Here is a 26,049-nt window from a genome sequence, read left to right on the forward strand (position 1 = left end):
TTCTGGAAGAGGAGTACTTTTTTGCTGGTTTCCTTTTTTTCTTCATCATGGGTTCATACACGTGGATCACCAAATCAATCTTGAAACTTCGCTCGGCCGAGTCACGAAAGAAGGCCTTCTTGACTTGCTCCTCTCATCTGATGGTGATCGCACTGCAATTTGGGACTTGTGGGGTCATGTACCTAGTTCCATCATCAGCCTCCTCTCAGAGAGATAATATTGTGATCAGCATAATGTATGCGTTAGTGACTCCAATGCTGAATCCCTTCATATACAGCCTAAGGAACAAAGAAATCAAGGCAGCCTTAAAGAAGGTTATGTGGAGGAAATTATTTGATGGATTGTAGGGACTTAATTATGAGTAGAGTCTGTTTGATGCAATAATTTTTACCTATGTTAGATCTAGCTTATCTATAGCATTGATTGGTTTGGATTATCTTTATTCAAACATATATAGTCCTGCATATTTTTATGCTCTCAGGCCTAAAGTCTGAGATTTGTCTCTCAGAATCCTGCAGTCGGGCTATCTGCCCAACCCGCCCTCACTTGTGATTTGTTCTCAGAGAAGAGGCAACAGAGTTCCTGCCTACTTCACGTTGCTCCTTTAGTTTGGAATGCAATGCTGGAATTTGCATGAGGAACCAATCTTTTCCAGAGCTGGTCATACTGGCAAGGGTGCAGTGAACAAAACCACGCTTGAATTCGATGTCCATTGCCATCTACTATAGGGAGCATGATTTCCTTTCTTCGGTGTAGTGTGGGAGAGTAGCCAATGATCTGCTGAATGTCAATTAGAAACTCACATGACAGATATCCAAAGTTAGTTCAAGCTCTTGGAAAACAGACATCTGCACTAGGATGCCTAACTAGTCTTAACCAGGTGTCTTTGTTGAGCAGGTCTCTATTCCAAATGTTAATGTAGCTCAGAAATCTTATGCACATGAATACATTTGAGGGGCATATTACCAAGCGGCAGCGATAATTATCGCTGGCCGCCCTCAGCGTTAAAATGTTTATCGCCGGCTATTGCTGATAATTATTGGCCTGCTAGTGCTATATTAACAACCCTTAGCGCAACGGCGATAATTATCCCAGCGATAGCAATGTTTTCCATCGAACATCGCTGGTTTTCCAGCGATGTTCCATGGAAAACGGTGATATAATTGATGATAGGGCCTGTGGTCTCAGCCACACAGTCCACCCCCCATGTTAGGTATGCCTTAGTCAGGAATTTAACAGACGTTAAATTCCTGCGTTAAGGCACTCTTAACGCGATTTCAAATATCACTACCCCTCGTTGATAATATCGCAAAGCTGGGTTTGGGATATTTTCCCATGGGATTTTGTCAGGCATGCCTCCTTTGCATCTCATTAACGATGCAATGCGAGGCGTGCTGACAATGGGCGCTAAGCAAAACCAAAGGGGATGATGGAGGGAGTGTTGAACATTGCAAGCATTCACCCCCAGTCAACTGATCTGGGTTTAATCCATCATCATTCTTTAGCTCACTCCGCCACCCCAGTTCAGACATGGCAATATGCAAATCAGTCTGACCCTGTGCCTCATGGAAACAGTCCAGCCTGAACTGCCAAGCCATGTCTTCCCTGGAAGGATCCTGGGACCGGTTTGAAAACAAGCATCCTGGGAACGGTCTGTAAACAAGCATCCTGGGACCAGTTTAAACAGGTGCTAAGGCAAGGAAACATGCACTAGTGTGTTCTTGCTGATAATGTGATAATATTATCGCCGCTTTTTGCCCCTTGAAAATATGCCCCTTAGTCTCTTAAGGGGACTTCAAAGACTCCTCCAAGACTTAGGTCACTAAAAGGTCACATCTCTAATGAAGGAACCTTCCATCATGGCTGCATGCTGTGTTTGTACAGTCCAGAGACAAGTCACACTGCAGCATATGCTTTGCATTCCTATATAAAACTATATTCAGGGGAAATGGTAAACCCCAGTTATTGTGGCTGACTCAGTTTCACTAGATGGTCAGTAGACACCACACTCATTTGTAACCCCAATCCTATTTGACATCACCTTTATCAACAGCACAGTCTCCTGTTGTGCTTGTAAGCCATCTGCAGGTGTCTCGTATTTTGCTTAAAACTCCAGCTGTTGACATCTCAGTTGCCCAAAATAAGTTAGTGCCCCGTTTACCAGATGATGGACTGTCTCTGTACATTCTTTAATACAAAGACCATATGCTTGCTCTAATACAGTCCCAGCAAAGTAAGAGACATGTGTCCGTAACCATTGTTGCTGTGTCGAACTTTGCATCTAGTAACTTATTCAAAAGTTCATCAGTTTTTTTGGGCCATTTTGTTTCTCTTGCCCAGTACATTTATTTTATGATATAGCACATCAAAAACTAACTTTAAGGTGCACGAACGCTTCAAAAATTTAGAATGTATATACACATTGGTCTAGATTTATGAAAACAAATGTACTGCTGAGAATTACATCTCCACCTGAAAGTACACTTTCAACCATTTTCAGATTTTAAAGAGGCCAGATAGGAGAATGCTCACAAACATACACACCTACAAAGAACACCATACATTGTAACCCTGACTTCACAGACTGCTGCACTCATGGTGGAGTAATCCACAGTAGTTGTAGGAACTCTATTCCATGGGGCTCCTCTTCCAAAAACTATCCCAGCCCGGTGGTCTGAAAATTAATGATGACATTCGCCAACAGGGTATCCAAGCTGAGTTTGCTCATGGCACCATTTGCCACCCAGTCTGTTATGTGAAGCTGTAAGTGTTTGCCACTGACAGTGGTCGATTGTGATTAGGCTGATTTCAGAGTCCCCCTCTGTAGTGACCTTTTGCATATTTAGACAAACGTTGTGGAGATAGGGTTGGGTGCTAAATCCCTTTAGGAGACCACCTTATGTGCCATCTAGACATTCAATTATATTTCATCATTGCATAGTTATTGGTTACCTCTCTCTGAAATAGAATAACAGATTGGATATCTGCTGACCATTAATTGAGGTCAGCATAGGGAGGGCAATTCTGTTTTACATGTTGTTTGAATCTACACTTAAAATAGTTACCTCTGTAATGAATTTTGGCTCCTTGCTCACTTTAAGTTTTCGGTCCTGTTGCAAAATCTCATTCCATTTCTGAAGCTCCCTAAACAAGTATTGGTAACGCCAATAGATCTGGCCCTGGCGAGCAGGTGTCACAGGTAATATATATTTTTTTTATTTTTTAGTGCAACAATATACTACTAATGTACAAAAAAAAGAAACAAATATGCTGCTACTTAAATGTTGTGGTCATGGTTAACATTTATTTAATACCTATGTCACAAAAATAAAAAGAAGGAAAAATGGAACTGTTGCTTAACTTTGGCTACACAACACATATTTGACACAGATCCTCGCCAACCAGGTTTAGATACTCTGTTCAGCGGCCTAACTGGGCACCTATAGCTGGCCAGCGCTCCATCGCGGTCAGCCTGAACGTATGACTTTGTTCCTGCCTGAAATGACCAGATATCCACTGTTGGCACTTTATGCCATTTGCCTCTATTTTCACAAAAATCTTTCAAATTAAATATCTCTGGTTCAACTAATAGTTTGTTTGTCATTTTGGTAGTATTTTATTTGGTAAACATTACTCTATTTGTCCAAACTGCTGTGGGGTCCTTTTGTGGTGTGTTTTCACTGTGTTATAGTTTGAAGTGTTGCACAAATACTTTACACATTGCCTCTGAGTTAGGCCTGCTGCTCTGTGCCAAAGTAGCCGAAGGCGGCGCACAGGTCAGTTTAAGGTTTGCCAGTTACTTCACCCTCAGAAGAATTGTGCTTGCTTCTTGAGGAGTGTTTCACCCCCCTCAACCAGTAAACAAATTTCTTACAACACAGAAATCCTTGTTTGCTAGCAAATACTGAGCCTGTTTACTCACAAGATGCCCTCACTTTGCAATTCCAATCCAAGTGTAGCGATTGGTACAAAAAAAAACCTTTCTCAGTCTTCTTTTTTCGCTAAGCCAAGTTTCTATGCGGCATATGTAGGTAGCCATTTGCGATTCGCAAACGCCGAAATTCGGCGAATTGCGGCGTTTGCGAATCGCAAGCAGCGTTTTGATATGTAGGTGCCACTTGGTAATATAAGGAATCGCAAAAATTGCGATTCCTTATTTTGCTTATAGCATTTAAGGAATCGCAATTTAGCAAAAATTTGATGTAAAAAACCTTAGGTTTCTGTGATCCATGTAAACGTCTACTGCATGTCTACCTTCTAATAAATAATGTGTTCATTTTTTTTAGTTCTCTTTATTTCTGAAAGTTCTTTGCCTGTAATAGTGCAATCTAATTCTGCTGGGGAAACATCTGAGAAGGCTGGCAACGGGATGGATGTTTTCAGTTTCACCATTCCTCAGGAATAAAACCCCTCCCATGCATGATGCGAATCCCCTATTTCCAAAGTAAATTGAACTTCCACATTTGAGGCTGCAAAAAGCTGGTCAGTTCTTTGGACTATGCAGAGGTAGATCCTTCAAAGAGAAGCTTAGTCATGATCCTACAATTTTAGAGAATGAATTAATAAATCATATGTAAAGTTTAGCAAAGCTTAGGAAACGTTGCACAATTTTTGCAAAGGTGGATGTGAGCCTTTGGAGTAGTGCTTAAATATTTTTTGCATGCATTCGATTGCCCTGAGGGTTGATTACATAACCCCGAAATTCTTCAGAAGTAGTGTGAAATACAAACTTATCTAGTTTAGGAGAAATTCGAGTTTCTTTTAAACCCTGCAATACTGTCCTTTAAGAAAACTTTATAAAACATATGCAAAATCCCTCTCTCGACTTCATCAATAATATATATATATTGAAAAGCCGCTGGAGTGTTACATAACACATTATATTGTTAGCATGTTATCCTTGAAACCATTCCGGCCTGGTCACCCCCAAGCCTCCCGCAGCCCCAGCCACCCGAGGACTGCCAAGCCCGCTCCAGCTTTCCCGCCGCCCTAGCCCGCGGCCCCGCCCCCCCGCCCCCCCGGCAGCCGATTGGCTCTCGCTCCCGACTCCCCGCAGACCCTCCCGACCGGCTCCCTTCTTAAGGGGAGCCTGACCAGAACCAGGGAGTGACCACTGCGCCTTCCGGCCTGGTCACCCCCAAGCTCCTGTGCCCGTGCCTCTCCCGCAGCCCCAGCCACCCGAGGGCCGCCGAGCCCACACCAGCCTCCCGCAGCCCCAGCCACCCGAGGGCCGCCAAGCCCGCTCCAGCTTTTCCCGCCGCCCTAGCCCGCGGCCCCGCCCCCCCGCCAGCCGATTGGCTCTCGCTCCCGCCTCCCCGCAGACCCTCCCGACCGGCTCCTTTCCTATGACGTCCCCAGAGCGATCAACGCCGTCTCCTCGTCTTGTTTCAACATCCTGCACATGCTACATAAGATCTTCCGGTGGATCCCCACCGAGACCAGGAAGACGGTCACCCAGGCCTTCGGCACCAGCCGTCTGGACTACGGCAACGCCCTCTACGCCGGAACCACCGCCAAGCTCCAGAAGAGACTCCAGCGAATCCAGAACGCCTCAGCAAGACTCATCCTCGACATCCCCAGACGAAGCCACATCTCCAGACACCTGAGAGACCTGCACTGGCTCCCGGTCAACAAGAGAATCACCTTCCGCCTCCTCACCCACGCACACAAAGCCCTGCACAACCAAGGCCCGAGTTACCTCAACAGCCGCCTCAACTTCTACGCTCCCACACGCCACCTTCGATCGACCAGCCACGCCCTCGCCGCCGTCCCCCGCATCCGAAGAGCCACAACAGGAGGAAGATCCTTCTCCCACCTGGCCGCCAAGACTTGGAACTCCCTCCCGACCCACCTCCGCCTGACCCAAGACCACCTCGCCTTCAGGAAGCAGCTCAAGACCTGGCTGTTCGAGCAGTAGCGGACCCCCCCCTCCCAAAGCGCCTTGAGACCCTCTGGGTGAGTAGTGCGCTATACAAATGCTATGATTGATTGACTGATTGAAAGAATATTATTGAATGTTATGTCTGGGAAAAGTTGTATTTCCTTAGAAGATTTATTCGGACGAGGAAAAAGAATGGAACCAACTTATTCAATTTGTGCTCAATCCAATGCTACACCTCAGACGCATCTTCTACAATTTCAAAATTGTCTCTTTTTGGGATTATTTCTGTCAAAACATTTATTTCACAAGTTTATCTTGCTAAAAGATTAGAATACGCTTCCCTTTAATCCACACCCCAACTTTAAAATACAGTGTGCAAAATGTGGTAGATGTGAAAGTGGTAAAGGTCAGAGTGCCTGGAGATTTTCCGCTTGATTAACCAACTGAATTTTACAGTATGTAAAGTAGTACTACATTAGAAAATACAATAATGAAGTGTCTTTTGGACCAAGATATGGACACTCATTGATAAAACAACCATCAGAATCCCACTTAGGAACTAAAACCTGAAATTTGATCCAGTATAGAGACATCAGTTGTATATGTAAAGCATTTATGGAACATTTCAGCTGTGAAATGAAATAGCCTGAAGTTTCTCTGGCAACCCAGCTGGTTTCCTGTGGGTAGAACTGGCACAGTAAAACGCATCTCCTTGCAACTGTATGTCAGAACCACCTCAGCGCATTGCATCCCATCTCTGAACCTCACATTGCAGCCCCTAGACTCAACACTACTAATTTAAAATGCATCCTCAACATGGCATCTCGCAAAAGTTGGTAATCCAGGATTTAAGTTACTTTGTTCAGTGGGCCTAACGTGGTCCTTGTAGCTGGCCCATGCTCCATCACCTTCAGCATGATCTTGTGAGTTTGTCCTTGTCCCGGTCCAGCATGGCCAGATAACCACAGCTGCTGCTCTGTGCGTCTAAGCACTGTTTTCTCTTAAAGCTTTGAAATTGCATATCCCTTGTTGTCCTGATTTGGTTTGTGTCTTTAAGGTCTCAGATAATGTAGTAAAAATGTATTGTATCTACTCAAACTTTCTAAATTGGTGTAGGATTTTTCTTGTGTTGTGTTTTCACCTTATTACAGTTGGAAGTGCTGGACACATACTTTACATATTGCCTCTAATGTAGGCCTAACTGCTCTGTGCTAAGCTTTCTCTCTTTATTTAATTTCTCACTGCTAATGTAATGCACTGCTCATGGCCTCATAAGAAACATCATCATGAAATCTGAAATGACATGATCAATGACCTCATTGGTGGTGTTTTTATTACTTCACACATATATAGATGACACAGAGAGTTTAGAGCATACCTTGAGTTTTTTATACTATGACACAGCCGACTGCTACCACCAGGGGGCATAACATATAGATGATGAGAAGCTGTTCACCTGTTTTTAAGAGTTTGCACAGGCATACATAATATTTTTTAGTCAGTGGATGAGCTGCAGACAGCACAGCTCGAGAACATGGAGAGGAAGTCATAAGGTAATACCTGTAAATGTATTCGCTTCATGTTCTCCTGCAAATATTTTCACTTATGTGTGGAGGTGTATGGAGGATTGGAATTTGATGGCATAGTTCCTGAAACTGGAAGTGTTTAGACATACAGACCTACAAAGTGTATAGCTAAATATGAATTCTACTGAAAACCATAAGTCTCTTTGAGTCATCATGAATACCAGATATGGTTTGGTGGTCAATTACCCCAAACACCACAAAATGTTAGTAGGGATTTGGTAAAGAATTATAATTGTCTCGTGTTGACTGGATTTAGACCATGTGCTGACATACACATTTTTATACTTCCACAAGTAAACACTTTCTGAATTAAGTAGTATTAGTCTATTGGCAACTTAGACAATATGTCATACGACTGTTATCATTATTATTATTATTATTAATATTACAACTTATAAAGCGCAAGGTACCCAGATGATTTCCCTGGTGCTACGCAAAGGTAGAAGTATCTAATGGCGGTGTTAAAATAACCAGGTCTTCATGTTCTTGCGAAATACCAGCAGAGAAGTTCAATGTCTTAGGGATTCCGGGAAGGCATTCCACATTTTTGGACCCAAATATGTGAAGGAGCGACCTCCCATATGCATTAGATGAACTCTGAGCATGAGGCATTAGACCTGATTCCCTGATCACAGTGTCCCCTTGGGCTAAGGTGCCACCAGATCCTGAATATACCATTGGGCCAAGTCCCACTCTAACTAAAAAATACAGCTTTAAATTGAATTCTCTTTTTAATCATGAGCCAGTGCAGCTTGCGAGGGAGGTGCGAGGCCGGGTAATGCTTCAGGAGCCTAGTCGCAGAGTTCTGCACAACCTGCAAATGAAGGATAGAGGCCTTGTCAATTAATAAGTAGATAATTGTTTTAGGACTAGATGCTCCAGACCTGCACAATATGTGGTGACATCCAATTCACACAATGCATAAAATACATGTTTTGATCCATAAATGGCACTTCAGTCTAGTGTAGCAGAATTGACAACAGTTTACTAAAATCTTGACATAACATCTGGTGTTAAATTCAATGAAACCATATACAGATGTATGTGGGCATACCACAAAAAATGAAAGCAACATTCTGGCCTCATTTATCTAATATTTGTGACATCATTTTTGACATCATTTCTTGCAGAGGCTGATTCACATCCTGTCTTTATACAGAGATACACCTCAAAATGAGAAAGTAATGATAATAATGGCATTTTTCGTCTATAGTACCTGAGGAGTTCAGGGAAAAATATACAAGAAAGTGGGCTTTTAAAATAGTCACCAGCCCACCAGAAACCAAGCGGAATGGGAGAAAAAAGTACTTCCACATGTCATTCCCTCAGTGAGTAATCCCCAAGTGCAGGCTTAATATCGCCTGAAGACAGAAGCTAAGCATGACATAAAAGTTATTTTAAACTAGTTAAAGTATCCAGCATTATAGTGCCTTGCAGTTTACCATGAATGCTCCTCTTTCTTTGGTTTTAATAAACTTCACAGACCCTATAAGATAATATTTAACAATATAAATTTAGGCATGAATACACACACATGCACACTCACAATACAGGATTACAAATGAAAGAAACTGTACATTTAAAATAAAGCTAGACATTCCCAATGGGTTTTTCAGCTAATACATAGCACCTAACAGGCAGCAACTAACCGCTTTTTTATTCAAATCAACTTATTTTTGGGCTATTAATAAACTTGATTTGTTTACAGTAAAATAATGGCTACATTTACTACATAATTTATAATCGTTTTTTTCAACACACCAGACTGGTGTAGAACATTACTGACCACACATAGGGGCCGATTATGATGGCGGACGAACCTGAGTCCGTCCGCCACCATAGAGCAGGAGGGAACCTCCGCATTGCCTGCGGAGTTCCCTCCTGTGCAATTAGGATGTGACCGCCACCTCGGTGGTCACATCCTCTATTTTTACCATTGCGGCGGGTGCGGCTTCAAGCTGCATCCGCCGAAATGGTAAAAATGCATTAATTGCATTTGTATGCAGAAAGTGGCAGGCACCGTGCGGTGCCTGCTGATTTCTGCATACAAAGGCAGGGGGGTACCATAGGTACCCCCCATGTGCACCCCCCACCCCCCTTCACCTAGGGGGCCCGCAACGGGCCCCCGCAGTGAAGTTACACATGCTTTTCCACGGCGGAAAACCCGCCGCGGAAAAGCATTTTTTAAAGCCCTTCCTAATATGGCGGACGGTGTCTGAGAGACACCGCCACCATATTAGAGCTTTTCCGCCGCGGTTGTAAGCCAACCGCGGCGGAAAAGCTGCGGACGGAAACCAGGACCCACCAGCCATCCTAATGTGTCGGTGGGTCTTTGGTGAGTCCGCTGCGGTTTTTCCGCATCCTCCGGGCCCGCGGTGGCTTCCGCCGGTCCGGAGGATGCGGAAAAACCGCAATCATAATAGGCCCCATAGTTACAAAAGTATCTCTCAAAAATGCTAAATTGTGACTTTTTTTATATTGAAGAGGATTCACAAAAACAAATTTCATAAATATATCATAGATGCATGACCTTAAACATCCAACTATACAGGAGCTTATACTTCAATATTTTACATATATATACACAATAAAAAACAAACAAAAAAAACGAAGAAGAAAAAAAGAATACATAGGTCATATACAGGCAAATGGCATCTAAGAAGAAATAATCCTAAACAATATAAGCAAAACCATTATTACAAGTCTAACCTTCCGGTGGTCCTAGTATAGCCTTTTCATTTACATACCAGTTTGTCTGATAACCCATTTTTCCAAAGGAGACCAAATTTCGTTGCCTCGCTTTCGAGCACCCCGACCTTTACATTTATACAGTGACTGCTCCAGGTGATATATATTGTTACTAAAGACAGGGGTCCCTAAAACATGAAAATTCAGAGTTAGAATCAACATACGCTAAATAGCCAATATGTTCTTTGTCCAGCTGGACAGGGATTTATTTTGTCTTTTTTTTTTTATGTATATTTTTTATTATACTTCTGCTCACACATATTTATACTTTCAGTAATATGTTATACAGAAAAACAATCAGATCAAAGCAGTCTTATAATATTATGACATTAATGAACATGAACATAGGTAATTTTTTCATCAGAAGGAAAAACAAGAGCCAAATAAAGCAGAACCCTAAAAAATAATAAAATAAAATTTTAAAAAATAAAAAATTTCTCATAATACTTTACGTAAATCAAAGGTCCCTTTGTTATTATTCACAATCGTATGTAATACTGAGTAACAATCCTAAAGATATTACCCTATCCCATCCCTCCAGCGAGCTAAGGGTTCCCAGATTCTATCTCTTCGTGCTCTCCTAATCCTTCCCTTTCTGGCATATATGGGTTTTTCCAGGTTATGCACAGCTATTAAGTTTGCCAACCAGACTTGCATCACCGGAGGAGTCTTGTCCAACCAGGCCCTTGCTATCATTAATCTAAAAACTGCCATACCCATAAACATGAAGGAGTCGGCCTGCCCAAGAATACTCCCTTCTGGACCAATTCCCAACAAAATCCAAGTAGGGGTTAAAGTTATCTGTATCCCTAATGACACATTCAGAAAGCCCTCAATATCTTTAATTAAAGTGTGCAACTGAGGACAGATAGCAAACATATGTACGATATCAGCATTAGAAGAGTTACACCTAGGACACATAATCCCCTCAGAGCCCCCCCACTTAGCAATTCTAGCTGGTGTGTGGTACAGCGAGTATAGGGTTTTGTAATGCTGAGATTGTAGTGGAGCTGAGCACAAAGTAGTGCGACCCAGATCCAATGACGCCTTGAAGGCTTCAGGATCCACACCTATTTTCTCCCTCCATTTATTACTATGTTTAGCCATATCATCCGGTTTGCCCCTCACCAAGAAAGCATATCCTGACATAATAGTTAATTCACCGTCACCAACTATATTTTCCATAAGATCATTATCATTATATCCTACTGGGCCCCCCTGTTTATTACCCAAAAAACTCCTGACTTGTAGAAACTTGAAGAAATCTCTTCTATCTATGCTATATTTCCTTACAAGGTCCTCGAATTGTACTATTCCCTCTTGATTCCTTAAATCCCCTATCTGTCTAATTCCTTTATCCTCCCAGGCAACCATTACAGAATCAGGGAATATTTCAGGGGGGAATGATTTATTGTTGCAAATTTTAACATATCTATTATATCTGCCCATCCCTGACTTCTTCAGAAAGATATTCCAAATTTTGAGGGCGGCATTTACAGTCTTAGATTTTTTCCGTATCAGATATCCTAGGTCAGTATGATATAAGAAACAGTTTTCTGCCTCCTGTCCTAACACTACTGCGTATATTTCTGTTGACATATTTGTTACTTTCTGTAGTTGTCCACCCCCTCCAATCAGTCCCTGCATATATTGTAGTGCCGCCGCTAAATAATATAACCTAAAATCTGGCGCTCCCCAACCCCCTCTTTCTCTAGGCAGCGACATAAATCTATAGGCCCTCCGAGTTTTTCCATGCGCCCACAAAAACCTATTTAAAGTGCCTTCCAGTGTGTTAAACCATTTTGCATCAAACAGAAGGGGGATTGAGCGGAACAAATACAGAAACTTCGGTAAGATCAGCATTTTTAGCACATTTGTACAACCGACCAAGGAAAAATGCAGATTATTCCACCTCTCCAAATCCTTCTTGACTTTAGCCAATATAGGAGCCGTGTTTACCTCCACCACCTTATCCAAATTCGCAATGATTATGATCCCCAAATATGTTGCTGATCTAACCACCCTGTTATCAGTACACCTTGTGAATTGATTTATAACAATTTGCGTCTTAGATTTGTTTAACCTGTAACCTGAGACTTGACCAAATCTTTGGGCTTCCAGTTCCACCCCCGTGATAGCAAAATCTGGATTTGGCGTTAAAATAGCCACATCGTCTGCATAGGCTAGCGACTTAACTGTAGATCCATTCAATATCATTGGTGGAATCCCTCCATTTCTTTCTAATTTTCGTAAAAATGGCTCTAAATATAATGCAAACAACAGTGGGGATGCGGGGCACCCTTGCCTTGTCCCCCTTAAATTTTTTACTACATTTGAATGCCCTCTGTTTACTCTGATGCTTGCAGTAGGATTATTGTACAAAACTTGTATGGCTTTCAAAAACCCTTCACCAATACCACTCCACCTCAATACTGCCCATAGGAATTTCCAGGCGACCCATTCAAAGGCCTTCTCGGCATCTAAAAATCGTGCCGCGATAGGGTCGCCTAGACCCTCAGCAGCATCGAACATCGTAATCACCATTCTAACATGCTGGGTCGTGTCCTTCCCAGGTATAAAGCCATGCTGTGGTTTGCTCACCAGATGTTCGATGCTCCCGGCTAATCTTTTTGCTAAAATCTTGGAGTAAACTTTGACATCTGCGTTCATAAGAGTAATAGGTCTGTATGAGCCGGGAAGTGTTGTCGGTTTCCCTTTTTTTGCAATAACAATAATATCTGCCCCGCCCCAGGACTCAGGAGGTATCCCTCCCCGCTGTGTATAATCCATAATTTCAAACATATCAGCCAGGAGAACGTTCTGGAATACTTTATAAAATTCAATCGGTATTTGATCCGGCCCGGCTGCTTTGCTTTCCCTGAGGGGAGACTCCCCAAAGCCCAAGTAAACTCCTGCAGACAAAGAGGGACCTCTAACCTCACCTTTTCTTCCGGTGTTAGACGGGGGGGAGGAATATCACAGAGATAGCTATCTATCTGATCCTGACTTATTGTTTCATCCAAAGAATATAAATCATCATAAAATTTCCTAAAAACTTCCCTTATCAAATCTGGGTCTGTAACAGGCACCCCCTGCAGATCATGAATCTCTTTTATATCAGCTGCAGCAGTACGCTGCCTAGTTCGGACGGCTAAGACGTGGCCAACCCTCTCACTTAATTCATATACCTCGTGTTTTTTGGCCATATAGTTCTCTGCCGTTTTCCTACTGAAACCTTCTATGGCCTGTCCTTTAAGGGCTACAATTTTAAATAAGATTGGTTCCACTGCGATATTCTGACTTATAGCTGCAGCTAATATCTCTTCCTCCACAGCCAACATTTGTCGGATCTCTTCCGTTCTAATTCTTTCCCTCTTTCGCTTAGCTAATACATAACTCATTGTCTCTCCTCTTATGCCAGCTTTAAAGCAATCCCAGACCACCCCTGGAGATGCTGAACCTCTATTTATGTCCCAATAAAATTTTATCCAGGCTTCCATATGTTTCTGATATGCCCCATCCTTTAGGAGGGTACGTTCAAAAGTCCACCGTGTTTTACAAGTTTCAGCTATAGGCATCTTAAATGTTAACACCAAAGGATTGTGGTCTGAGACAATCCTAGGATGTTTTTCCACTTGCACCCCAGTGATTAATATGTTAGAGACTAAAAAATAATCCAGTCTCACCAAGATTTTGTGAGGGGCCGAATAAAAAGTGCTGCTATCCAAATGAGGATGTTGCTCCCTCCAAGGATCAGCTAAAGAATTGTGTTGTACCATGTCGGCTAATGCCCTGTGTGTCTTTTTCTTCCTCCCCATGTATCTACCCCCCGGTACCATAAATGTGCTTTCTGGGTCGTGAATATTAAAATCCCCGCAGCATACAATGGGCTCGGGCCAGAGGGCAAGCTCAGTATCCATAAACTGCCATACATCTGGATCATCATCAGTAGACCCATAAATTGTAGCTAATGTAAATTTCACCCCTTTGTAACAAATTTCCACAATGGCCCACCTACCCCAGAGATCCTCCTTTTTTCTATGGACCACCACATCTCTATTTCTCCCCAGAATTGCCACCCCTCTGGTCCTAGTTCCTTGTTTGCTAGCCGCTAGTACCTTGAACCCCAACTGATCCAGAAGATGCACCTGTGCGGTTTCGATATGGGTCTCCTGGAGGCACACCAGATCTAAATGGAAAGTTCTCAATAATCCTGCAACTTTCATTCTCTTATTGGGATCGTTAAGACCACATATATTGATTGAGGCAATTTTACAAGACATTAAAGCATATCCAATAACCTTCTTATTATTAACCTTCCTTCATAGTTGAGGTTATAGAAAATATAAACAAGTTCTGCCTTTTTCGTGTATAGCCTAATCTGTTTATACTGTTTATACTGTGATTGAACTTCAGTGAAAATGTGTGTCATTATTAATCGAAAAAACAACACTTTTAACCATGTTTAATGGCCCCCACTCCCCTACTCCTCCCCTAGCTTGCCCATCCCCCCTGCCCCCCCCTTTACAGGCAAATAGGTCATGTATGACCTATGTATGGCCGTTTCTGAATTGTGACAGTCGCACCCCCCTCCCATCATCTCTCACCGATCACCCCTCCACCAATCATCCTAGTAAAAAACCCTTTTTTTTGCACCCATGTGAGCCCTGTTGTTATCCCTACATTACACAAACCGATACATACTTATTTCATTTATTCCTTATCTCTCTTTAACTCTTCCAAGTATTGCTGTGCCTTGATTTCTGAGAGGAACATTCTGACTCCCCCTTTTGTAACCACTTTCAGTTTGGCAGGAAAAAGTAGGTAAGCCTCTGATCCCAGAGCCTAAAACTGCGTAATCAGCTGCCTCAACCTCCACCTTCTCTCCACTGTCACATGGCAAAAATCTGGTCTGGCGAAAAAAGTGGAGCCCTCAAATGTTCTTTTACTGTCGGGCCTAGCCTTATCAATAATTTCTTGCTGCAGCAAAAAATTCCCAATATAGACTAGGATAGCTCTAGGAAGGGGAGCCTGGCTGCCTCCTTCTGCGCCGTACACCTTCTTCTGTTTAAACGGAAACCTGTGCGCCCTCTGTATTTCCCTGTCCCACTGCCAATCAGACTCAGGGAATGCCCCCTTCAATAGATCTACCACAAAACGCCTAGTGTCTTGGCCCTCCAGCCCTTCTGCCACACCCAAGAGTCTAACATTGTTGCGCCTTTGGCGATTTTCAAAATCCTCCATCTTCCACTGGTAGTCTTCTGATAACTTTTCCTGCGTTGACTTGAAAGATTGCCAGCTCCCTAGGTCATCTTCTAATTTGCCAGTTCTCTCTTCCACCTCTGTCACCCTCCCTACCAAATCATCATAGAGTTTGTTTGTTTTTTTCAGTGCCAGTTGAATTTTTTTCGAGTCCTGTCTTGCTTTACGACTTACTGCTCTGGCCTCAGTCTGTATTTGCTTCAGCATATTAAATACAAGGTCAAATGGAGCAATATGCTTAGAAGGACTGGATATATCCTCTTCCTGGTAGGTCTGCGAGGTTGCCGAATAGTCCCAGAGGAGTCTTTTATCTGGACCCGCAGGGGAGCCTTTCACTCCTTTACTAGATTCACCCTGTCTTTTCTTTTGCGTGGTTTCCATGCCCATATCCATGTCTGAGGAATTTGAACTAAGGCCAGTGATCTCACCCTCATCATCGTCACCCTGCTCCTCGGATGACTCTTCTGTAGGCATTACTGAGTCAGAATCCTCGTTCACGGAGTAAAAATGCTCCCCTTCCACTGATGTGACATCTCCCACTCTCATCAGCTCCTGGGCCCTTGTACCTCCCCCAGTAAACAGATCATTATTTGCTAGGCTAACTGAGCTCCCCCAAGTAGCCTTGGCGTTATTTGCAACAGCTAATTCCTTCTCAAGTGAGATAATAGCGCTCATCATATCAGCGCTTCCAGTTCCAATCTCACCCTTGTGTATAGCCTCTGCCTCTGGCTCTGCATGTGCCGCTGCTGCGCCCTCCGAGATAGATTCAGGAGCTGCTTCTCTCTGCTCTGGATCCCGAGGCATGTCTACAGCCTGTGTCCCTGAATCGGTAAGCTCTTCACTCCCAGTGCTTTGGTCGGGCTGTTGCTTAGCAACCACCGGCATCGCTTTCGGTGCAACAGCGGCGTCCTCGAGGCCGGCTCCACCATTACTTGGCCCTCTAGAGTTGCTGCCACTGAAATTGACTCTTTGTGCTGTCGATCGCACAGTGAAGACCTCCGTCAAGGTAGGCTGCCTAGACGGTGTTTCTTTTACTTTTCCTGTATTTTTAGAGAGCATGTCAGGGCTGTTCACGCTGTTGTCGGGCATCGCGCTCGACTTTCCCCGCTGCTCCGTCCTCGCTCTCTGCTGCGGGGCCGCTGCTTTCCTTACAGTGCCTGGGTTTTTTGCTGGCAGTGTTACCTCTTGTGTTGATACCTTTTTTGCTGCGCCCGGCTGCAGCTGGTCTTTACTTTTGTCCTTGTCCTTCTTTTCATTCTTTGCCGCGCGTGAGGGCATTTTTGCCGGCTGTGACTGTGTGTGCGGCTGCGACTGCCGCCGTGTCTGTGCTGATCTTTCGGAGCTGATGGTATTCATCAACTCCCGTAGCTTCGTCCTCAACCAGAGAAATTCTGCTATAAAATGAGTTTCAAGGCTGCTCCAACAAATAGTGCAACTCGAGACTTCCGCCAAAGTTCAGGGGCCATCAGAGGTTATTGCTCAGTCCATGCAGAACCCGGCTCAGAACATGATGTTGGCGATGTTTGATGATGGGAGAGAGGGGTAGATGCGACCTCTCACCACAATCCACCCGCGGCCATCTTGCCCTGCCTCCTGGTGGCCCAGATAATGTCGGGATTTATTTTGTCAAATGTGAAAAATAACAATGGATTAAAAGTGATGTCAAGGGGGCACAGCCTGTGACCCACAGACAACAACACAGAACAACAATTTCAGGCAAGAACGAACGAAGCGGTTACAACATTGGTCCATGCCTAGAAATGTATCTAAAATTTTATTTCTTTTCCCTCCTTTTTTTTCAATTTTTCCCAATTCTTATGTTTAATTCTTTTGTTGAATGTTTTATATGTATGAAAGGCAACTGTATAAATTCAAGACAGGCATGCTTTATAATACTGTCCTGAAGATAACGCCACACATCTAAAGTCCTGGCATCGAAACGTCAACACCTTTGTACCATATGTCTCTTAAATACTCAGAATGTATTGCCCAATGGTACCATGATTTAATTAAGTCTGTCTACTGAATACTAGGAAACAGACCGCTTTGTTCGTTCTGAAAATCGTCCTGAAAATTGTTGTTCTGCCTTGTTGTCTGTGGGTCACAGGCTGTGCCCCCTTGACATCACTTTTAATCCACTGTAATTTTTCACATTTGACAAAATAAATCTCTGTCTGGCTGGACAAAGAATATATTGGCTGTTTGGCGTTTGTTGATTCTAACTCTGAATTTTCATGTTCTAGGGACCCCTGTCTTTAGCAACAATTAAACGCCCAAGGTCCCTAGTATATTACCTTTGGGTTCCCTTGTCTCTACAAACACCAGGTGATATATAACCAACAAGCGACCCATCCGAACTTGAAATCGCGGAGGATCTGAGTCTTTCCAGTAAGTAGAGATAAGAAGTCTCATTACGGCTATCGCAATAAAAATTAATTTACTCCTACGACGGCCACATTGTAAATTCATCTGTTTTATAGCTGCGAGCAACTAAATCCACAAATTAAACAAATAGAAACCTTCTTGACAGCAGCTGTAGGGTATCCTATTAAAATATCTGCAACTTTAATGATACTGGGGTGTGATGAGAATAAATTGTTTCTTTTAATGTAATTTTGTTTTGCTACAAGTTATCCATCACTGGACTACGTGATTATTTTACAGTCTATGATAAAACATGTATAATCACTGCTGGGGACTTCATACTTTCAAGAGCTTAATTGCTACCTTAGCTTGAGCAAGTAAAGCCATTTTAATTTGTTTTTCCCATGTTTTCTGAAAGACATTAGATGAAAATGTGCAAATTTTTCTCACATTAACTGTGAAACAGTCAATGTGAGAAAAATGTGAGACTAAACTAACCTAGCAATGGGTTTCTCGCAGCACTTTTATGCTACTTACTCATAATTCACATGAAGGTTGTACAAAAATTCCATTCTTATACTAACCGCATTTTTACAGCTGAAAGCAACCTTCACTCCTCCACAAATAATTGTTTGGTGCAGCACTTTCTTCATTAAACCGTGTTCAATACAAAGCCATTATCTCCTCGCCTAGACGCCTTCGGGGTCGCTATATAAAACAAATGTATAAAAATAAATAAATAAATAAATCTCATGTAGTGCAAGCAGGAATGCTTTTTGTAATGAATTAAAAATAATAAAATTAATAATTAATTACACAGCATAGCTGGCTAGAGCTGCAAAATAGGGAACTTTTGGCACCAGCAACTTCAAGGTGCTACATAAACACTAACTTTTTAATCATCTCCGTGCACAGCAATAGTTAATCCCTGTTAATTTGATTATGTAAAGCTGACCCTTCAGTTCTCGCATTATAGCAGTGTAGGATTCAGTTATATTGCCCTTTACAGCTTCAAAATACATTGTATACATTAGCACTGAAAACAAATTCAGAGATTCAGAAGGAAGTTTAGAAAGGAAAAGGAATTCTGAGGAAGGTGACTGTCTTTCAGAGACAAGGTTCCATTGGTTAACGCCACACACCATGGACCATAAAAGTGATGGAATTCACATTTAACGGTACTGTGCTGCAAACATGTTTTTGATGCAGATGCAGACCACACTTTTATAAGGAATCTGCAGGTATCCTGATCTCAAACCAAGATCGATACAAGTATTTTAACAGTTAAGGAACATCAAAAGGAAAGGCGTCTTCAGATCACACATACATCCTCAATTCAGATAACACTCCAATAGTTTTCAAACCAGGAGTGTAAGAGAACCATGCTCTTAGATGAGTGAGCTATTTAATCACAGCAGCCCAGGGGGTTAATATTTCAGGAACTAGCAAAAAGAGAGCATTTAGACAATGGCCCTGCATTAGCTTCAAAGGCTTACAGGGATCTTATGTCTGCTCTGGTTATTTATGTGCAATTAACAAACTAGTCACTCTGCTCCATCGATTTCTTCTTGCATATCATTAGCTTCGTGAAAGGTACCTTATACCACTATGGTCCTATGTTTAACACTGAATGTTGTACTACTGCTACTGAATGCACTTAACTTCCCTAAAGGAAGTGTTCTCTTGGAGGAACTATTCCACAACCTGTGGTTTGAGAACTTCAACTGCATCTCTCATCCAACAGAGCTTGACAAGATCTCTATGCTGCCAGCATAAGTGCTTATCCTATGCCTGAGCGCATAGTTTGGGAAAGGGTTCCTTATTAAGTTATGGGATCCACTGAGACATTGCAATTGGCATATGTGTTCAAAGCTTTAATGAATTATCTAATTATTCCTGATTCCATTTCAGGTCCCTGAGACTTTAATGTGGTACAACAAATCACTGATTGATATGTCTATTTATGCTACCTTTGAAAATAATTCAAGGTTCATGTTTTCATGTTCTAAATTACAAATACTTTTACTGTTTTTATAATTGTGGTTATTATGAAATGTACTAACGACTATAGATCCTGAGTAATATACAATTAACACTCACAGACTCAGTTAAACTGCACATTTTATTAAAACCCTTACTGTCCTAGGATATGAGCATTGGTAAGAAAATATTACAGATAGAAATTCAACCGAAATGATTCAGAATGGTATTTTCAATTTGACTGTCTTCAGAATGGTATTTTCACTTTGACTGTATAATGTAAAGCCTTATGGCTTCAGGATACGCACATATGTTTCTAGGCAATCAATTGTCTTTTATTATGCCTGCATGTAAACTGCCAAAACAAACGCAAATATTGTGGAATGTAATTTTTTTATGGTTTTGAAATTTTGCCTTGGCACAAAAATAGATTTGATTGATTATGTGCATTGACAAATTAAAAAGAGGTTGTTAACCCACCAGTTCCGAAAGAGGTATTTTAACCTAAAGTGCCAAGAAAATATATATGTTTCTCTGTACAGAGCTTGTTTTTAATCTGAGATTTAAAGACTTTCAAAGACCGGATTTCCTTCTGACTTGGGTGCCCTGATGCACAGCAACTTCTATATTTTAAACAAACAATGTGGAACATAGGGCTAGATGTAGGTAATTCTATTTTACCACTTCTTAAATACCGAATTTTATCGATTGGGTATTTAAGAAGTGGTAAAATAGAGGGGGGGGGGATGTAGGTATTTCAGAATCGGTAAATACCGAATCGTTAAGATTCGGTATTTACCGATTCAGTAAATACCGATTCGGTAATGCCCATTGATTCCTATGGGCATTGAAGACCATAGGAATCAATGGGCAATACCGAATCGGTATTTACCGATTCGGTAAATACCGATTCCAGCAAGGGTGCAGGGGGTGTCACTTTGACACCCTCTAGGACCCCAAATACAGGCATGTGCGCCATGTGGCACACAGACATGCCCTAAGGGCATGTCTGTCTGTCATATGGCATAGGTGTGCATGCACAGATGTGCATGCACACCTGAATTCTGTATTTTACCACACAATAGGATTGTGTGGTAAAATACCGAATTCTGAAGGCCTGTACACTGTAAACAGTGCTACCTACATCTTGGATTTACCGAATCGGTAAAATTACCGATTCGGTACTTTACAGAATCGGTAAATTTACTGATTTGGTAAATTTACCGAATCTGTAAAATGATGCCCCTACATCCCAAAAACCCATTTACTGGTCGGTAACGGCAGAAATCGGCCGTTACTGGCCGGTAAATGGCCACCTACATCTGGCCAATAGTCATCTACATATAGCAGTGGTGTAAAAGTGCACTGAGCACTTGACTTTTGCCAATCTACAAGCAAATGAACAGTTTCAGACAAATAGGTCACACTAGCCTGTTGCACTGCACTGCAGGTGCCCATCCTGAAGAATGCAGAAGTTGATGGGTCATCAAACTAACCAAATACTAATTCACCAGCAGTGGCAAACATCTGCTTTTACCAGAGCAACGCCACAAGACATCTCTTTTTCATTGGATTCTATCAACAATCAAGATGTGCTTCGTCTGCTCCAGAATCATCAGAAAATGTTGTACTTTCTCTGCTCTATTCAAGTCAAGAGATGTGTTATTCATTCCAGCAGCTGCTGTTATGCTCCACTGTGTTGTTTCACATAACACCTTAGGCCTCTTTTAGTCACCGAAGACTAAACAATGTTCAAGCTTCAGATTCAGTGGAGAGCTCACATCCACATCACCAGCGGAAAGAAATAAAGGCAACTGGATAGCATCCCTGTGCACGAATGTAACTGTTCCTATTTTTTAAAACAGAATGCGACTTTTTTGCCTTCTGTATATTTTTTTTCCCTTTTTGCACTCATGCACATTAATCAGAAGCTGAAAAAGTTCCATTCTATATAAAATCCCCTCATAAGATGTTGCACCTCATAATGAATGCTTTTTTAATGCGTCTTCTTTATGAAGTGGGGGATGTTGTAAGGATCATGTTCCTGACCAGAAACCCCTTTTTCTTTTCAGTTTCAAGATGTGTTTTTGAACATGTACCAAGCAGTGAACTGCTATTTTATCAAATGCATGTTTCTGGCATGTGCTTTTATTCTGTAAGTGTATCATGGATATTCCTGATAAGCAAGATCAATCAAACACATATTGATAATTTAGTGACTATTTATTTTAGAACTTTTTCCAAGAATGTCATGAATCTTATGACTGCGTCCCTCCATAATTCTTTTTTTTTTTTTTTCATTGTTTTTATTTTATTTTCACCTGGTACGAGACAACAATACATTCAAAATAATTTCACATCATCAAATATATCATATACATACACAGAGATCTATAAATCAAATTTCAGATTTCATAATAGAGATGCTTGGATATATCAGCAGCATCCAGTTGCCAATTAGGAGTAATCTTTAGGTCATTCGGTTCAGTCTAAGCCCCCCCATATTTTCTCAAATTTCTTTAACGACTGAATGCCTCTTAATTCTGCTAGAGTACACTCCATTATTTTAATTTCAGTGACTAAGTACCACCATTCCATAGCGTTAGGTGTATTAGGACTAATCCAGGCCCTTGCTAAGATTAATTTAGCCTATGAGATTAGTATTGATGCCAATGCATGGTGTGATTGGTTGGTCAGATGTGGGCCTAGTATTATCATAGGCACCGTTATAGGGGAGCTAAGAATGTTTTTAGCAACTAAGATTTTTTCCACTTCTTCCCAAAATTTCCCAAGCATTGGACAGGAAAACAACATATGTACCAAATCTGCCGCATATTCGGCGCATTTCGGGCATTTGGTTTTATCTCCCAAGGCATTACTAGAGGACCATTTCTAAAAAATTTCTGGCGTATAGTAGAGCATGTAGGTGGTTCTGTATTGTTGAAGTCGTAGGCTAGATGACCGTACGGAGTTATGGATATTAGTATAAGATTGAATTATATGTTTTCCTGTAAAATTTGTTCCAAATTTGGAGTTCCACTTGTTGGTAAGTATATCGCTGTCGTCAGATCTGAGGCCTATGAGAAATTTGTATGTCGAGCTGATAATTGATTTCTCTTTCCTAGAGTTTAAACAGTCCCAGATACCACCACTCGACACGCTATTGATTTTATTTTTGCGCACTAAAAAATCGTAGATTTGTAAATATTTAAACCTGCGTATTTCAGATAAGCCATATAGGTGTTGTTAGGGTAGAAAAGTCTAGTATGCCTTGAGAGTTATAAAGATCACCCAAAACTGTTACGCCTTTCAGCTGCCATCTACGGAATTCCCCATCGCTGAATATGATCGGTAGGCCAGGGTTATTCCATAGAATCAACTGAGAGTGATATATAGTAGTTTTACAATAATCAAGAATATCCTTCCATACTCTTATTATATCACGTGCGGTCTTGAACTTGACCCGTTTGTAGTAGTTAGGGTCTGTTATATGAAGTAAAAATTGGTTAGAGTCGCCTTTTAGCAGCAAATAGTGGTAAAATAACGTGTCCTCACTGTTTAGTAATGACCGAATGCGTCTTACAAATGATGCCCAAAAGTATGATTTCAAATCAGGAAAGTTAAGGCCGCCTGACCCAATCTGATTTTTCAACACCTTTAATGATCTCCTAGCCTTCTTATACCCCCAAATAAAGTTACCTGGAATCCCATCTAATTGTTTAAAAAAAATCTACTCAGTATCAAAGGGATTGATCTAAACAAATATAGATATTTGGGTATGATTTTCATTTTAATCAAGTTTATTCTACCAATTAGACTTAGTGGGAGTCGATGCCATTTTTTCAAAGTCGAGATGGTAGTTTTCGTTAAATCATTATAATTGATAGCATTAAGTTCCTTAATGTTTGAGGTGATTTTAACTCCAAGATAGGTCGCAACCTTACAGATTTCTGGTACCGGTGTCGGGGGGGGGGGGGTAAAATTAGCTATTATTTGGGTTTTATGCGTGTTTAGTTTATAACCTGAAACTCTGCTGAATTTAAGTGCTTCGAGATTGATAGCTCTTAAGGACTCGATTGCTTCAGACGAAAAAATAGCAATATCGTCTGCATATGCAGTAATTTTTAGGCTTTGCATGCCAGTCTTGAATGGTGTTATTCCAGGTTGGGTATCCAAGGCCTTTAAGAACGGTTCCAATGAGAGGGTAAATAGTAAAGGTGACAGGGGGCACCCTTGACGAGTGCCCCTCAGGATTGGAAAACACGACGAGGTAAGTCCTGCATAACTAGTGTATGCTGTTGGTTCGTCGTAGAGTGCACGGATCCCATTTAAGAACTCCCCTGTAAACCCCATAGATCCCAATGTGTGCCATAAATAATCCCATCGCACCCGGTCAAATGCCTTCTCGGCATCAAGCATTATCATAGCAAGAGGGGTTGCCTCTATCTCTGCTATGTCAAATGCTGTTATTGCCGTATTGACATGGGCTGATGTATCCCTCCCTGTTATAAACCCGTGCTGCTGTGTATTTGCAATTCTGGGCATTAGTGGTGCAAGTCTTTTAGCCAAACATTTTGCGAAGATCTTTGCGTCTGAGTTAATCAAGGATATCGGTCTATATGAGCCCATCTCCTCTTTAGGTTTGCCCTTTTTATGAAAAAATATTATTTTAGCTTTATTCCAGGAGCGGGGGGCCAGCCCTGTTCTGCCAATATGTATTATCACTTATAAAAGGGAAGGTATTAGTTCATCTAGGCATAGTTTATTGATTTCCAATGGAATGGTGTCTTCACCTGTGGCTTTACCTGTAGACAGTGATAGTATAGCCTCCTTTAGTTCTTCTCTCGTTATTTCTATGGCTAGATCGTCTACTTTAGTCGGCGATAGCTGGTTCGTTAAATTTTCTCTTAGGTAATTCTCAATTACAGAACCATTGGGCGTGCATTCTGGGGTATACAGAGCTTCATAATATTCAGCAAACTGTTGGATGATATCATTTGGCTGATTATATTTCTTATTGTCAAGCCCTGTAATTTGAGCGATCGTGGACTCCACTCTATCTTCTGCAACTTTAAATGCTAAAAGTTTGCCTATTTTGTCTCCACCCTCGTAGTTAGAAAATTTATATTTATGTACCTGAGCGCTGTTTTTTTTTAGAAGTTTTTCTTTAGTCTTGCATTTTAACTGACTAAGATTTGCACAGATTTCCAGCGTAGATGAGTTATCTCTTAAGGCTTGTGCTAACCGAGTCTCTTCAGCAGCAATATCAGATGTCAAGGCTACATTGTTCTTATATCTTTCATAATTCTGTTTCAGGACATATGATTGCGTGAACCCTCGAATGCTTACTTTACATGTATCCCATACTATTAAACATGAAGCAGTGTTCCTGTTGATATCTAAAAATTCTATTATATGCTGTTTTAACTGCAGGATATAAGACGTATTTGATATTAAATTCCTAGGGAACGTAAAGGGTCTGGGAGGTTTACGATTCAGAGAGATAGAGAGTTCGACCATGATGGGATTGTGATCAGATGATATACGGGGGTAGATTACTATTGATGCAGAATTCATCAAGAGCACTGAGCACTTGACTTTTGCCAATCTACAAGCAAATGAACAGTTTCAGACAAATAGGTCACACTAGCCTGTTGCACTGCACTGCAGGTGCCCATCCTGAAGAATGCAGAAGTTGATGGGTCATCAAACTAACCAAATACTAATCCACCAGCAGTGGCAAACATCTGCTTTTACCAGAGCAACGCCACAAGACATCTCTTTTTCATTGGATTCTATCAACAATCAAGATGTGCTTCGTCTGCTCCAGAATCATCAGAAAATGTTGTACTTTCTCTGCTCTATTCAAGTCAAGAGATGTGTTATTCATTCCAGCAGCTGCTGTTATGCTCCACTGTGTTGTTTCACATAACACCTTAGGCCTCTTTTAGTCACCGAAGACTAAACAATGTTCAAGCTTCAGATTCAGTGGAGAGCTCACATCCACATCACCAGCGGAAAGAAATAAAGGCAACTGGATAGTATCCCTGTGCACGAATGTAACTGTTCCTATTTTTTAAAACAGAATGAGACTTTTTTGCCTTCTGTATATTTTTTTTCCCTTTTTGCACTCATGCACATTAATCAGAAGCTGAAAAAGTTCCATTCTATATAAAATCCCCTCATAAGATGTTGCACCTCATAATGAATGCTTTTTTAATGCATCTT

This window comes from Lissotriton helveticus, chromosome 10, assembly GCF_964261635.1.
Source record: "Lissotriton helveticus chromosome 10, aLisHel1.1, whole genome shotgun sequence".
NCBI classification, from domain to species: domain Eukaryota; kingdom Metazoa; phylum Chordata; class Amphibia; order Caudata; family Salamandridae; genus Lissotriton; species Lissotriton helveticus.